The sequence below is a fragment of the Pinus tabuliformis genome, chromosome 8 (genome assembly GCF_031772625.1).
Source record: "Pinus tabuliformis cultivar Carrire ecotype Pingquan chromosome 8, CPIR1, whole genome shotgun sequence".
In the NCBI taxonomy this organism is placed as follows: domain Eukaryota; kingdom Viridiplantae; phylum Streptophyta; class Pinopsida; order Pinales; family Pinaceae; genus Pinus; species Pinus tabuliformis.
In genome coordinates this window covers 40,933,727-40,948,222 of record NC_142294.1, presented here as the reverse complement: position 1 = coordinate 40,948,222, position 14,496 = coordinate 40,933,727, and positions in this window count along the sequence as shown.

Genomic DNA, 14,496 nt, shown 5'->3' with positions numbered 1-14,496 from the left:
AAAACCCCAAAAATCATTAAATCAACCCCCCTATCAATTTACTAGCCTAAAATCTTTATTCTTAATTGGTCAGCTTATCCTATTGAATGATCTACCGAATCTGACCCGAGAGAGCCTTCTCATACCTCGTAGGGCTAGCTACGAGGTGAAATGGTTTGATGTAGCCTTGAGAGTTTGTCTATCTTAGCCTAGGTGAATTCCAAGCGCTAACATATCCAATCTGGTTGGATAATAGAAATGGCACACAACAATGCTTCCACGTCCTCATCCTTTCTTGAGAGTGCATCTGCCACCACATTTTGCTTCCCTTTTTTGTAGATGATTTCAAATTCATAACCCAACATCTTTGTGACCCACTTTTGTTGCTCTTCAGAGGATAATCTTTTTTCTAAAAAGTATTTAAGGCTATCATGATCTGTTTTTACCTTGAAGTGTCTTCCCATTAGGTAGGGTCGCCATTTCTTAAGTGCATGGAGTATTACCAACATTTCCTTCTCATAAATAGCTTTGTGTAAAAACTTTCCCTTGATTGGACGACTTTCAAAAGCAATGGGTCTTTCATCTTGCATTAAAACAGCACCAATTCCATTTCCTGAAGCATCACATTCCACAATAAAGGTTTTTGTGAAGTCTGGTGTAGCTAAGGCCGGTGCTTGGCATTGCCTCTTTAAGATGTTCGAAGGCCTTTGTTGCTTCTGGAGTCCATGAAAATGCATCTTTCTTCAATAATGTTGTTAGAGGTGCTGCTATTCTCCCATAATTCTTAACAAACTTGCGATAATACCCTGTCAACCTGAGAAATCCTCGCAGATGCTTTATGGATGTGGGGATTTTCCATTCCTTAATGGCTTTAATTTTGCTAGGGTCTACCTTAACTCCTTCATGAGATACAATATGACCCAGATATTCCACCTCTTGTACTCCAAAGAAACATTTGGATCTTTTTGCATATAATTGTTTCTCCTCCAATAGTTGTAGCACCCTGTCAACATGTTCAACATGATCCTTCCAAGACTTGCTATAGATTAGTATATCATCAAAAAATAATAACACAAATTTTCTAAGGAATGTTTTGAAAATGGAATTCATCAAACCTTGAAATGTTGAAGGTGCATTGGTAAGGCCAAAAGGCATGACCAAAAATTCATAATGACCCTCATGAGTTCTAAATGATGTTTTCAGAATGTCTTCAGTCTTCAGTCTAATTTGATGATATCCTGAATGAAGATCCAACTTGGTGAAGTAAATTGATCCATGCAATTCATCCAGTAATTCATCAATGACAGGAATCGGAAACTTATCTTTAATAGTGAGCTTGTTGAGCTCCCTATAATCCGGACACATGCGCCATGATCCATCCTTCTTGTGCACTAATACTACTGGAGCAGAGAAAGAACTTTGACTCGGTTGAATTATACCAACCTCTAGCATTTCTGCAACCATACATTCAATTTCACTCTTTTGGGCATAGGGATATCTGTATGGCCTAATGTTTGGAGGAACACTTCCTGGAATCAGATGAATAGCATGATCATGATCACGAATAGGTGGGAGACCTTTGGGAGTCTCAAATACCTTGGAATGATTGTTCAAGACTTTTTGGAGATCTGGAGAAATAGATGATTCCAATGTGGAAACATCTAGCGAACATAATTGTGCAATTACACCCCTTTGTTCCTTTCTTATAAGCTTTGTCATACCGTTAGAGATGATTATCTTTCCTAGTTTCCCTGCAATACCCCTTAATTCAACTTCCTTTCCTTCCACAGAAAATTTCATGAAAAGTTCTTGAAAATTAAAAGCTATTGTACCCAAGGATTGTAGCCATTGGACTCCTAGTACAACATCAGCACCTCCCATTGGAATTGAAAGCATTGGGCTAGTCAATACATATTCTACCATTGATAGCTTGATATTATGGCACTTTCCAGAGCAATTTATTATTCCTCCATTTGCAACCATCACTTGACACTCTGGTGCTGGATATAAGAAGCAATTCAATTCTTTTGCTACCTTACAATCAATAAAATTGTGGGTACTTCATGAATCAATCAACACTATTACCTTTTTCTTCTCGATTTGTCCTTCTATATTTATGGTTTGAGGAGTGGTAATTCCAGGCAATGCATTACAAGATATGGTCGAATTCATTTCTTCTTTATCTAGGCTTTGTTCCTGGAGTATATCCTCTTCTTTTAACCTTTCTTGCTCCTTTTCTTCTTCCTCTTTGCAATCTATGTAGAAGAATTTCTTCTCAGCACACTTATGACCTTTAGTGTATTTTCTATCACAACTGTAACAAAGCCCTTTTGCTCTTTTTTCTTCCAATTGTTGTGGTGTCAACCTTATAGGTTGTGGAAGACTAGGAGCAACAACACTTCCATCTTTATAGTTGTGAGTGGTATGCTTCCTGGTTGCCATACTTTTTTTCCATTTTTCTTGCTAACCTGAATGCCTTCTCTAATGAATCAGGTTCCCAAAGGCGAACATCATGTTGGATATTATCCTTTAAAGTCCCTATGAACACATCAATCCTATGCTCCTCTGGAATATTTTTTACCCTTATGTTCAATTTTTGGATCTCCTCATTGTGCTCCATTATTGAACCCTTTTGTTTGAGACTTATCAAATGGCTAAAAAAAGTGTTTCTTTTTGTATCCTCATAGTGTGCTGTCAATTCTTCCGTAAAAATTGCCCAAGTGATAATTTGCTTACGAGAGCAAAGCCATTGATACCATACAAACTGATTTGGTTCCAAATATAAACTTGCAATACGTACCTTTTGTGTGTTTTGCACATTATTGAGATCGAAAAATTGCTCCATCTGTAATATCCATGTTGCGGGATTCTTGCCATCAAACTCCTTCATATCGATTTTTGGAATATGGTGGGTCTTCGATCCCACATTGGAGTCTATGAAATCATGATTAACATTTCTTTTGTTCTCATCATGAGTTTCCTTTACAACCTTTTCACCATTAGTAAGTATTTCTTGTAGAAAATTTGTCAAATCTGTCTTCAAATCTGCCATGTCTCTCTTCAAATATGTCTTCAAATCGTCCATCTTAGCTTCCATGCCCTTTATCTTAGACCCCACGCCATTTATCTTAGCTTCTATTAGCTTTTGTGAGCATGACATTTGTTGCACTTGTTCTTGTAATTTTGATATATCATGTAGCATTTCTTCCTCTTCTTCATGAGTCATGCTAGGGCTTTCAGGTTGCTTACTAGGTGTTTGAATTTTCTTTCCTCGAGGCATCCGTTACCGATAATAATGCTCTACTATGCCCTTTGAATTCCTTCAAAATAAATTTTCAAACCAATCTTAAGCAAAAATTTAAAAGAATCTACACACCTTTTTTCACTTTGTAGGAGCTCGATATTGCCTGTGATGTATCTCTGTACTTTCAGATCATCCAGTTCTGAAATTGTGACCTGCAGTAGCCCTCTGTGTCCTCTTTCCAATGCCACCAATCTGATCCAAATTGGATTCTCCAAGGAAGAGTTATGCAAAATCTCCCACAGTGACCTGATTATAGACTAGTTCAGTAGAGTGAACTTGTACGACGTGCCACGAATCACTGTTTCAACCTTTGGCTCTGAAAATATATACAAGAAAATACAGTCCATCCTCTTTTTGTACCTTCTTACTAAATTTCAATCAGATGCTCAGAGAGAAAGTTATGACGATTTTCCGCAGGTCACCTGTTTGGAATGAAATTTAGGATTCTGAAAGAAGACCAACTTCCTCAGATCATATCTCCGCAAATATAGCATGAACAGCTCTGAAATTTGGACCTGATATTCAGTGCGATTTCTTCTCAAATGGGTTTTTTTTTAGCTTTTGAAACGCTGCAGAAAAAATTTTATAGCGAAAATGCCACGATGACCTGTTTGGAGCAGCGAAACCCTAGAATCCAAAGCTCTGATACCAAATGTTATGAAATCAGCTCAAGAAAAGATAGAAAAGATAGATCAACGCCTTAGAATTCAGCCTCTTTGAGGGGGCAACCTCATTTACATTACATAAATGAACAATTCTTGGATGATACAAATGACAAAACCTCCTTTCTATAGATAGGAGTCTAAGGAGTCACATTATAACCCAGCTGACCTAACAATAATAATATAAAGCCACAAAAATAACAATAGAGGGATTCTATGGGGCACAGTAATAACAATATGGGGATAATAGGGGAACAACAATATTAATAAGGGATGCAACTCAATATTAATGGGGTAATCACTAGTATTATAGGGACCCAACAAAGAATCACCAGGAGAGAGGAAGATGATTGGGTTTGCTCAAGGAGAGAGGAAGAAGTTCTATGGAAAATGCAGGAAACTAAGGCAGAATTGAGGTGAGATTTGGGCGACCTGTAGGGCATGGATCAAATGGAAGGTGTGATGGTTGATAATATGTTCTACTACAAGAAGAGATCTGCTGCAAAGGAACTGACAGTCAGCCAATAAGATCAAGCAAGCAATGAAATAAGTGCATCTAGAAAAACAGAGTTTTGCATCAAAATAGTCTAAACTGGGATCTATGAAAGGAAATGTTGAGAAATGCTGCAAGAAAGGAAAACATGAAAGAAGACTATTTCAAATAAATAAGTGAGCATGATGAGGAAGATCTGAAGTAAAACAGAACTAGACTATTAACCTACTAAAAAGCTGTGAATACTAGAAGTCCTATCTATGAGGAAACTCTATGCTTTTGGAGCAGCAAGAGGGTCTTTGCCTCAAATCATGGTCCCAAAGGGAGGAAGAGAGGCCAAGGCACTCTTGCTAGCCTTTTGAATCTTCTCTTTGTCACTGCTTAACCTACTATATAAAGCACAAATGGAAGCAAACTACCGAATCATCAAAAGAAACCTATTCTTAACCATAAAATAAATACATCTAATAGCAACCAAATCTACAAACTGAAATAAAACATACAAATACAAGTAAAGAGGAGCTTGGCTTCTTGGATTGGGCCCTAACCCAAGAGCTTCAACCCTCTGAGGTAACTTAGTGCTTGCTCAAAAAGGATTCCATTTTTATTTCCAAAACAATAGCAAGATTACATGAACTGTCACAAAATAATAAGCTCGAAGTTGAGCAAAGTTTACATAAGTGAAAATCCAACAAAAATCTGCCAAAAATCCAAACCTAGTGATGCCCTAGGCCTCTCTACTTATACCAATGAATTTTCCAAAAGCTTCCTTAAAATCAGGGAGACTTGGCTTCCAAAACTCGAGATAATCATCAGTCATCCTCCACTTGCTCGACTGCCTTCTTAGTGCATGATGCGGTTGCTTGTACTCCGAGCTGAATGAAGGGGAATTCTAAGTGAGGTGCAATAAATGAGGAGGATTCCCTCCTATAAGTCCTCCTCTTTGTCCACTTTGAGTTATTGCTGCCATTTGTCCACTGGATCCTTGACTTTGACCTCAAAATTCATCAATAATCTGCATTAAACACATGTTAGACCACATGGCATCATAACTAACTCAACTCACTCCATAAGCATAAATATAATCATAAAATCATACAATAAGCTAAGAGAATGGTTGATTTGACTAGGTTAAGAGGTAAAATGAGCCCATATAGTTACCCATTTATGAGGCTCATCAGTCACGTTAGAGAAATTGTTTGATCTACAGAATCATTTCTGGGGCCCGCTAAACACCAAGACATACATTTCCACCCTCTCGCATGAACAAATCAACCTTGGAACTGAATTTTATCCCAAATGTGTCAACATAGGGCTAGGATTTCCCCCTGGGGAAAGACAAGCCCTCATCAGCCTCTTTAACAGGTACCGCGACATTTTCACTTGGACATATGATGACCTGAAAACGTATGATACGCAAATTATCCAGCATGTCATTCCTATGAAAGAAGGGGCCAAACCATTTTAGAAAAAGTTTAGGAAGTTTCATCTCACATTAGAACCCCTTATCTAGAAGGAACTCAAGAAGTTTTCGGATGCTCGCATTATCTTCAAGGTTATACACTCTACTTAGGTATCCAATCTGGTTCCAGTATGGAAGAAATCTGGAGAAATTCATTTATGCGTTGATTCTGGAACCTCAATCGGGCATTAGAAAAAGACAACTACCTAATTCCCTCCATGGAGAAGATTATCCAAACCATCTCGAGATCAGATATTTTCTCCTTGTTGGATGGCTTCTCCGGCTACAATTAATTCCTAGTATCCACACTAGAGTGGATTAATACAACATTCAAAACAAAGTGGGGAATGTTCACATTTCATCGTATGCCCTTTAGATTGATTAATTTTAGGGCAACGTTCCAAAGAGAAATGGATATCACGTTTTGAGGTATAATGGGCCATAGCGTAGTGGTCTACCTTGACGATGTCACTGTGTTCTCAAAGAAGAGGGCTGACCACCTTCACCATTTGAAGCAGATTTTTGAATGGTGCCAAAAATATGGAATCTCTCTCAACCCGAAAATAAAAAAATTAAAAAAATTAAAAAATAAATAAAAAAATAAAAAATAAAATAAAATAAAATAAAAATAAATAAATAATAAAAAAATCAAATAAATTAAATAAAAATTAAATTAAATTAAAATTTAAAAAAAATAATAATAATAATAATAATAAATAAATAAAATAATAAATAAACAAATAAATAATAAATAAATAAATAAACCATATTCACGGTTTCCGAGGGAAACCTCCTCGGACATATCATCACTAAATATCAAATCACTAACGACCTTGATCGCGTAAATTTTATAGCACAAATTCCTCCACGGAGCAACAAAAAAGGTATGCAATCTTTCCTTGGTAAAATCAATTTTCTTCGCTGATCCAGGTGGATGTTGGTGGCCACCCACCTATCCCACTTGGACCCCCACAATTTTCTTTTTCATTTTTTCAGTTTCGGTAATTGTAGCACAATTTACTATTTTTAGCAATTTTTTCGAGTCCTGAACTTCCAGAGTCGTTTTGAAGCCATAAACAATGTTTTTTTGGAAAACCAGGAGCAACATGGGGCATGGGCTGACATTTCTCTTCCCAAATTTATAGTCCTCAGATAGATCTTTCTAACAATCTATTGTATGCGTCAAACGGAGATCAGATGCCAAAGTTACGACCACGGGAAGTTGATGTACCAATTTACCAAAAGGGGCCCACAGTTTGGCGTTTCATCTTCTAGGGTTAGGTTTTTAGATGTTTAGGATTTTCCATTGTTTCTCAACAATAAATAGGCATTCAAGCCTCATTGTAACACAGTTCAGAATCATGTATCAGTCACATCTCTTCTCAGAGATAAGCTGCCATCGCCCTAGCTGGTTTATTTCCATTTCTATTTGTAAGCATATTTCAATATTTTACATTAATGAAATGAAGTATTATTTCCATTGCATCTCTGTGTTTATGGTTATCTCTATAATTTGTTGCGTCCCTGTTTAAGTCCAGATCAGTGGTATCAGAGCAATCTGCTTTTTCTCTATTTTCTTTGCATGTCCCCAACAAGGTCAAGATATAAGGAGTTAGGGCTTGAACCGGTCAAACCTTTGCAAGACCAGCCCTGAAAATCCCGACAGCCTCCCATGGTGCATGAGAAGAAAGACAAGGGGGAAGGAGATCCTATCAAAATCTTACTCGAAGAAGCCCTCGAGCGACAAAGGAACCCAATGATGGACAGCGTTTCCTAGATCCTTCAGTGGCTACCCAGAGGTGACGCATTGACTTCCAATAGCTACTCTGGAAATGCCACACCCTTTAAGGTACAAGTTAATTTTGAATCCCCGTCTTCGAGGGTAAAATACATACAGATGCCGTAGATAAATGGTTAAATCTACTAGAAGGTTATTTTTCTACTCATGATTTTTCCAATCGAGAAAAGATTATTTTTTGCTCTTCTCAAAGCAGCCCCCCATGTTAAGGACTGGTGGAAAACCTACTGCGAGCAGAAGGATGAAAGTATAGGCTCACTATTTTTAGCCGCACCCACTTGGAATTCATTCCGGGATGATGTAAAGGAGTAGTACTACCCTGTCAAAAGCTATGAGGAAAAATACATAAAGTGGACCACGTTGCGGCAGGGAAGGGACCAAGATGTGCCAAAGTTCACAAACATTTTTCATACCCTTCACACACAGTTGGGTATCAAGGCTTCTGAGCTACATTTGGCACTCAAATATTGCGGTTGACTACACATATACATCCAGGAAGATATGGAGTTCCTGAACATATCCTCGCTCGGCACAGCATACCGATACGTTGTCAAAATTGAGCAGAAGTTCAAACAAAAGAAGCAAGACTTTGGATCTGCAAATCCGAAAACCAAAGGACAAAGCCAAGGCGGGGTGACCCAAGACAACCCGTCGAAGCAGCAAGAAAATAACAACACCACGAAGTCGAAAAGGACAGAGGAAAGTGGTGTGAGTTCCACAAGAGCCCCACTCACAACACAAGTAAGTGTCGAACCAAGCAGTCGCTGGTGGCTGAGTTGAAAGCTTCAGAATCAGATGCATGTTCTAACGCTGAGCCAGAACTCTATAAGGGGAATGACAAAGGGAAGTAAATCATTGATGTGTAGCCTAAGACCATTATTGCCACTACCAAGGTCCAAAAGAATGAGCCTGGAGATCTAGAGGAGGGAGAGCATCTTTTCCACTCACAAGTGTGGGTGAAGGGTTTGCCGCTATAATTCATTGTTGATAGTGGGAGCCAGAGGAACCTCATTTCAGCAGAGGTCATGAAGCGGTTGGGCCTACCGACTACACCACACTTGCAGTTGTACAGTATTAGGTGGCTTCACCAAGGATGAGATCTTCGAGTTTGCCAGCAGTGTCGCCTTCCCTATAGCATCAAGCCCTTCACAGATGAGGTATTATGTGATGTTGCACTTCTGTGATCACTTCTAAGAAATGCAACAAGCTCATCTTCTAAACTGGGAAATTCATTTTCTGTCTAGTTCACTCCCAAAGCAAGGGGAAGATTGTCACCACATCCATGACCCCCAAGAAGGGTTCCTCCACGCAGCAATAGCATCAGAAGGATACGGTCATGAAAGAACACAGGAACAACTTCTCCTCACCCATAGGGGTACCACACAAGTTTCAAGTGGGCGATAAAGTCTGGTTGCATCTACAAAAAGAATGCCTTACAAGAGCCCGTTAGAAGCTCAGACCACTTCAACATGGTCCTTACAGCATTACCAAGTGGTGAGCGCCAGTATTGCAGCAAGAATGTTGCAACTCCTAGGCTACCAACTTTACTTTTATCAACCTGGTAGTTCGTAACAAACTTGGAAGCGTCAGTGCTATATGCACAAGTACTAGTTCTCACTACAGATTGTCACTTGGTCAATCGGTGCGAGATCACTAAGAGCTCAAGCCAACTTCTATAGATTTCAAAAGAAGATCTATGTGTGATGAAAGGAAAGAAAGATTACTCTACAGATGTTATTCTAACTATAGAAAGGAGAAAGACTGGAATGTAAAGCAAAACCTAGTAAACCCTAATTAACAAGCTAATTCTACTTTTGCCAAAAACACTATGAAAACCATGAAAGAAATTCCATTACCTATTCAAGGAAGTAAGCAACATCTAACCATGCTATTTCTGGAACTAAATAAGCAAAAAACATATTTTTGGATTTGTATGTGTTTTTTTGTGAATTTAACAAGCATCTAATTTATTGTGTGTGAGTGTGGCAGCGAACAGGTGACGTTAGAGGGTGGTTTTGAAGATTTGGAGGATGTAGGATGGTGTGGATGGGTCCTATGAGGTCTTAGGTGGCCTTCTGGAGGCTTTTCCCACACTCGTCCTTCAAAAGAAAGCCTACAGGAAAACTACAAGAGGACACAGGAAAACTACAGGAGGAAAATAGGGAAACTACAGGAGGCCTACAAGAGGAGGCCGAGAGCAATTTTCGTTGTTTTGAGGTTGTGAGAATGGGTGGAAAAGGTGGATGAAAGTTGGAATGAGGTGTTATGGTGCCTAAGGTCTACCATGAATCACCAGGAGAGAGAAAGATGATTAGGTTTTCTCAAGGAGAGAGGAAGAAGTTCTATGAAAAATGAAGGAAACTAGGGCAGAATTGAGGTGAGGTTTGGGAGACCTATAGGGAATGGATCATATGGAGGGTGTGATTTTTGGTAAGCTGGTATACTGGTAGAATAGATCTGCTACATAGAAACTAGCAGTCAACCAATAAAATCAAGAAACCAATGAAATGATTGCATCCCGGGAAAAACAGAGTTTTGCATTAAAATGGCCTAAACTATGATGTATAGAAGGAAATGCTAGGAAATGTTGTAAGAAAGGAAAGCATACAAAAGTACTATTGCAAATTAGGAAGAGAACATGATAAATAAGATCTAAAGCAGAGAAAAACTAGACTATCAACCTACTAGAGAGCTGCAAACACTAGAAGTCCTAGGAACGAGGAAAATCTATGTTTTTGGGGTAACAAGAGAGTCTTTGCCTCAAATCATTGTCCCAGAGGGAGGAAGAGAGGCAAAGGCACTGTTTCTAGCCTTTTGAATCTTCTCTTATCACTGCTTAACCTGCTACAGAAATCACAAATGGAAGAAAGCTACTAAATCATCAAAAGCAACCTATTCTTAACCATAAGAGAAATACATCTAACAACAAACTAATATACAAACTGAAGTAAAGCATAAAAATACAAGTAAATAAAAGCTTGGCTACTTGGATCGGGCCCTAACCCAAGAGCTTTAGCCCTCTGAGGTAACTCAGTGCTAGCTCAAAAAGGATTCCATATTCATTATCAAAAAATAGCAAGATTACATAAAGCTGTCATAAAATAGTAAGCTCGAAATTTGAGCAGAGTTTACACAAGCAAAAAAAGTCGACCCTAGTGAGGCCCTAGGCCTCTCTACTTATACATCTAAAGCTACCAATAGCTTCCTTAAAATCAGGGAGGCTTGGCTCCCAAAACTCAAGATAGCTATCAATCATCTTCCACTTGCTCAGTTGCCTTCTAGTGCATGATTCAGCTGCTTGTACTCTGAGCTGAATGAAGGAGAATTCGAAGTGAGGAGCAATAAATGAGGGGGATTCCATCCTATAAGTCCTCTCCTCTGTATACTTCAAGTTATTGCTGCAGTTTGACGACTAGATCCTTGACTTTGACCTCGAAATCCATCAATAATTTGCATTAAATACATGTTAGACCACGTGGCATAATAACTAACTCAACTCACCCTATAAGCATAAATATAATTAGAAAATCATACAATAAGCTAAGAGAATGGTTGATTTGAATAGGTTAGGAGGTAAAATGAGCCCATATATTTACCCATTTATGAGGCTCATCATCACCCCCCTACTGAAGGTGTTGCTTATCCTCTGAGCAACCTAGTCAAGCTCTTCGTCTTTCATGAACCTGGTGGCCTCCCTAGCATTCTAGGCTTCTGATGTCATCTGCTCATGTTCTCCATAAAATCCTGCCTTTTTTTCTATGTCCTTCCACTGCTCCTTCTCTTCTTCTTCTCTTCTACCTTCCAACATGCCTAATATGAGTGGAGGACTTAGTTTGAGGCCAATCCAGTAGACCTTCAGCCTTTGCATGGAACGCTTGTACATTGGCACTCTTTTCAATGCCTCCTTCAGCCTCATGGGGGAATGGTATTCTCTGATCTGTAAGTTTTGGGGTAGGGTGTTCCATCTTCTCATGCATGCATGCACACATTCATCCCCAAGTTTCCTAAGCATATCTTCAAAGTGTGCAATGGCTTGTTCTTGATTGGCTAGATATTTAGGAGCAATCTGAGGGTCATTGGCAAACAGGTTGTGTGTGTTGATGAGTGCCATAGGATCTGATGGCTCAACTCTTATCATCAATGGTTCATTCTGCTATTTTATTAACAATCTTTTCATTTCTGCTTCCCTCAATTCTTCATGGTTCATCCATGACACCATGGCCATTAATTGCAGATCCCCTAGCTTGGCATTGGGGTCCCACACATTTAGGTCTGTGATGGGCATGTTGTGTAGATAGAAATATGCCATCTTTACTTTTTCCTCAGAGGTTCTTTGGTCACACAAATCCATGAACTGCCTATAGTTTTGGAAAGGCATTATGCCTCTTTGTGCCAAAGTTTTTATTTGAAATTGAAGCCATTGATCCTTCAGATATAGGCCATAAGATTTGGCTGGTGTTTTGCATTGTAATGCTTCTATGGATAAGCTAGCCATGTATGCCAAATGAGTCTCTTTCTCCTGCAGCTACCTCCTTAGTAATCCATTCTCATTCTCAAGGTGGCTTCTTATAATGGCTTCTCTGTCTCTGAGAGCACTCAATTCCCTACCCATTTCCCTGAATTTGTCTTCCATGTGGCCAATATCCTCAACTCCTTTGGACTTGGCTATCTACATCCACCTATGCGTTCTCACTCTCTCTTTTTCCAATTCGAAAAACAGTGGAATTGCAAATTTCTGTGGGATTATCTTGCCTCCCTCAAGTAGTCTGTAATAAGAGTCAAGATTAGGCTGGGGGTCAGGTTCTTGTAGCTCTTGTGCTTCCTCTTTCACCTCTGGCTATCCTACTATCTTTTCCTCAAGTTTTTGTGTCTCTTGTAGTTTTGACAGTGTCTCCTGTAAGATTGTTTTAGCCTCCTATAGGTCTGTTTTGGGGTCCTGTAGAATTGCCTTTCCCTTCCATGTAGAAGATCTTGTAGTCCTCCTTTCACAGGTTATGGGTGCCTTCAAAGGAGATTCTTTCACCTTAGCAGATGGTGAATCTTCAATGTTAATGGGAGTCTTTGATGAGGGCTGAGGTTTGCTTGTTTTAATTTTGGTAGTCTTCCTTACCCTGAAATACATGGAGGTTTTTATTTTCCTCTTCTGCTTCTGCTTGACTGGTTTACTGAGGGGAGGGAAACTGTTGCTTCTCTTTCCAAAGTTTCAGGGGACTCTTCTCTTTGCTCTGCCCTCTCTGCCTCCTTTTCTCCCTCTTCTGTCCCTTTTTACTCCTCCTGCTCTGTCTCTTTTTCTACCTCCTGTTCTATCTCTTCAACTCTCCCCTCCTCTATTTCTTTTATTTCCTCCTTCCTCTCTTGCTTTGCTATGTCACCACTAGCTTCATCTTCTCCTCTTTTTTGTTCTCCCTCCTCACTGACAATAGGACTGACATCATAGGTTAATGCCTTGATGTCATCCTCAGCTATTATATTTCTGAAAACTTCCCATGCTATAGGGATTGTAAGGGTATGGAGGGCTTATTCTACTAGGATCTTGATTAGGCCATGGTGAGCTAGCTGTTGTGAATTTCCTTCTTGTACCTTGGTGCTGGAGTCAATGAGGGACTGAAGGAGAAATTAAGGGATACTGAACTTTTGATGTGTTGGGGTATCCATGCCATATCTCAATTCTTGGAGGATTCTGAAATGATATCCATAAACAGTGTTGTGCCCCCCCTCACAAGAAATGTATTTGATCACTTGGTAGCTAACTTCATCCCAGGGATATGGTACACTAGCCCTCCTAATTCCATTTTTGTCTTCAACAGGGGTTTCATTATCTTGGAAAATTTTACTCTTGGTAGCCTGGCCAATTATTTTCTCATCTTTACTCGAAGGCAGCCCAAGAGGAAGGGTAGTGACCCTACTGATGAATTCAGGGGTTATTTCAATGGAGAGGCTTCTAATGGGTACAGTAGCATGAGTTCTTGTGTTAAGGACCAGAGAGAGAAAATTTATGGGCAATTTCATCATCAAACCCTCTAAACTTCTCAAAGAAATTCATCCAGTTTGCCCTTGTAAATATTTCCACCATTTGAGGATGTGCATGGAGTCTAGTGGAGTTAGTGGGCTCTTTTCTCATAAACCCACCTGTCATACTGCCTATACTTATTTTGAAAAACTAGATATGAAGGTGGAGACAAAGAATTTTGAGTGAAATAGAAAAACAAAGGGGATTGTGTTTTTTTTTTAAATAGAATTTTTTTTATGTATTTCTACCCTCTTAAAGACTCATTTTATCTTCAATTTGAGACCAAATCTTTCACATTTTGATATTCAATAGAAGCAATTCATGAATCCTACCTCTTCAGACTAAAATTCATGCCAAAAATCATGTTTCCTCCCTTCAAAATGACTCACTACCCCTTTGATAGAAGCCTGTTCTCCCTCCTGTAGATTTCTTATAGGTGCTCTTGTAGAAAACTTGTAGGGCTCCTATAAAAGATGCCGAGAGCAAAAATATGGAGGAAATCGATGGAGGATGGTGGATACGAGGCTGTGGGGGCATAAGAAGACTATTGTGTGGCTGAGTTACGAGGAGAAACTGAAGAAAAGGTGGTGAGAATGTGCGGGGAGGAGTGCTCATTACCTTTTATGGTTGTTTTCGGTTATGAGTGTTGAGCTGGCAAGGTGTACGTTGCCCAGATTAGGACCGTTGGTCCCCACCTACTTGGTCATCATGACCCCCCTCGTAATCATCTCCTCATTACTGCATCGGAGTTAACTCTTCCTCCCACTACCTATCCTTCGCATCTTTTG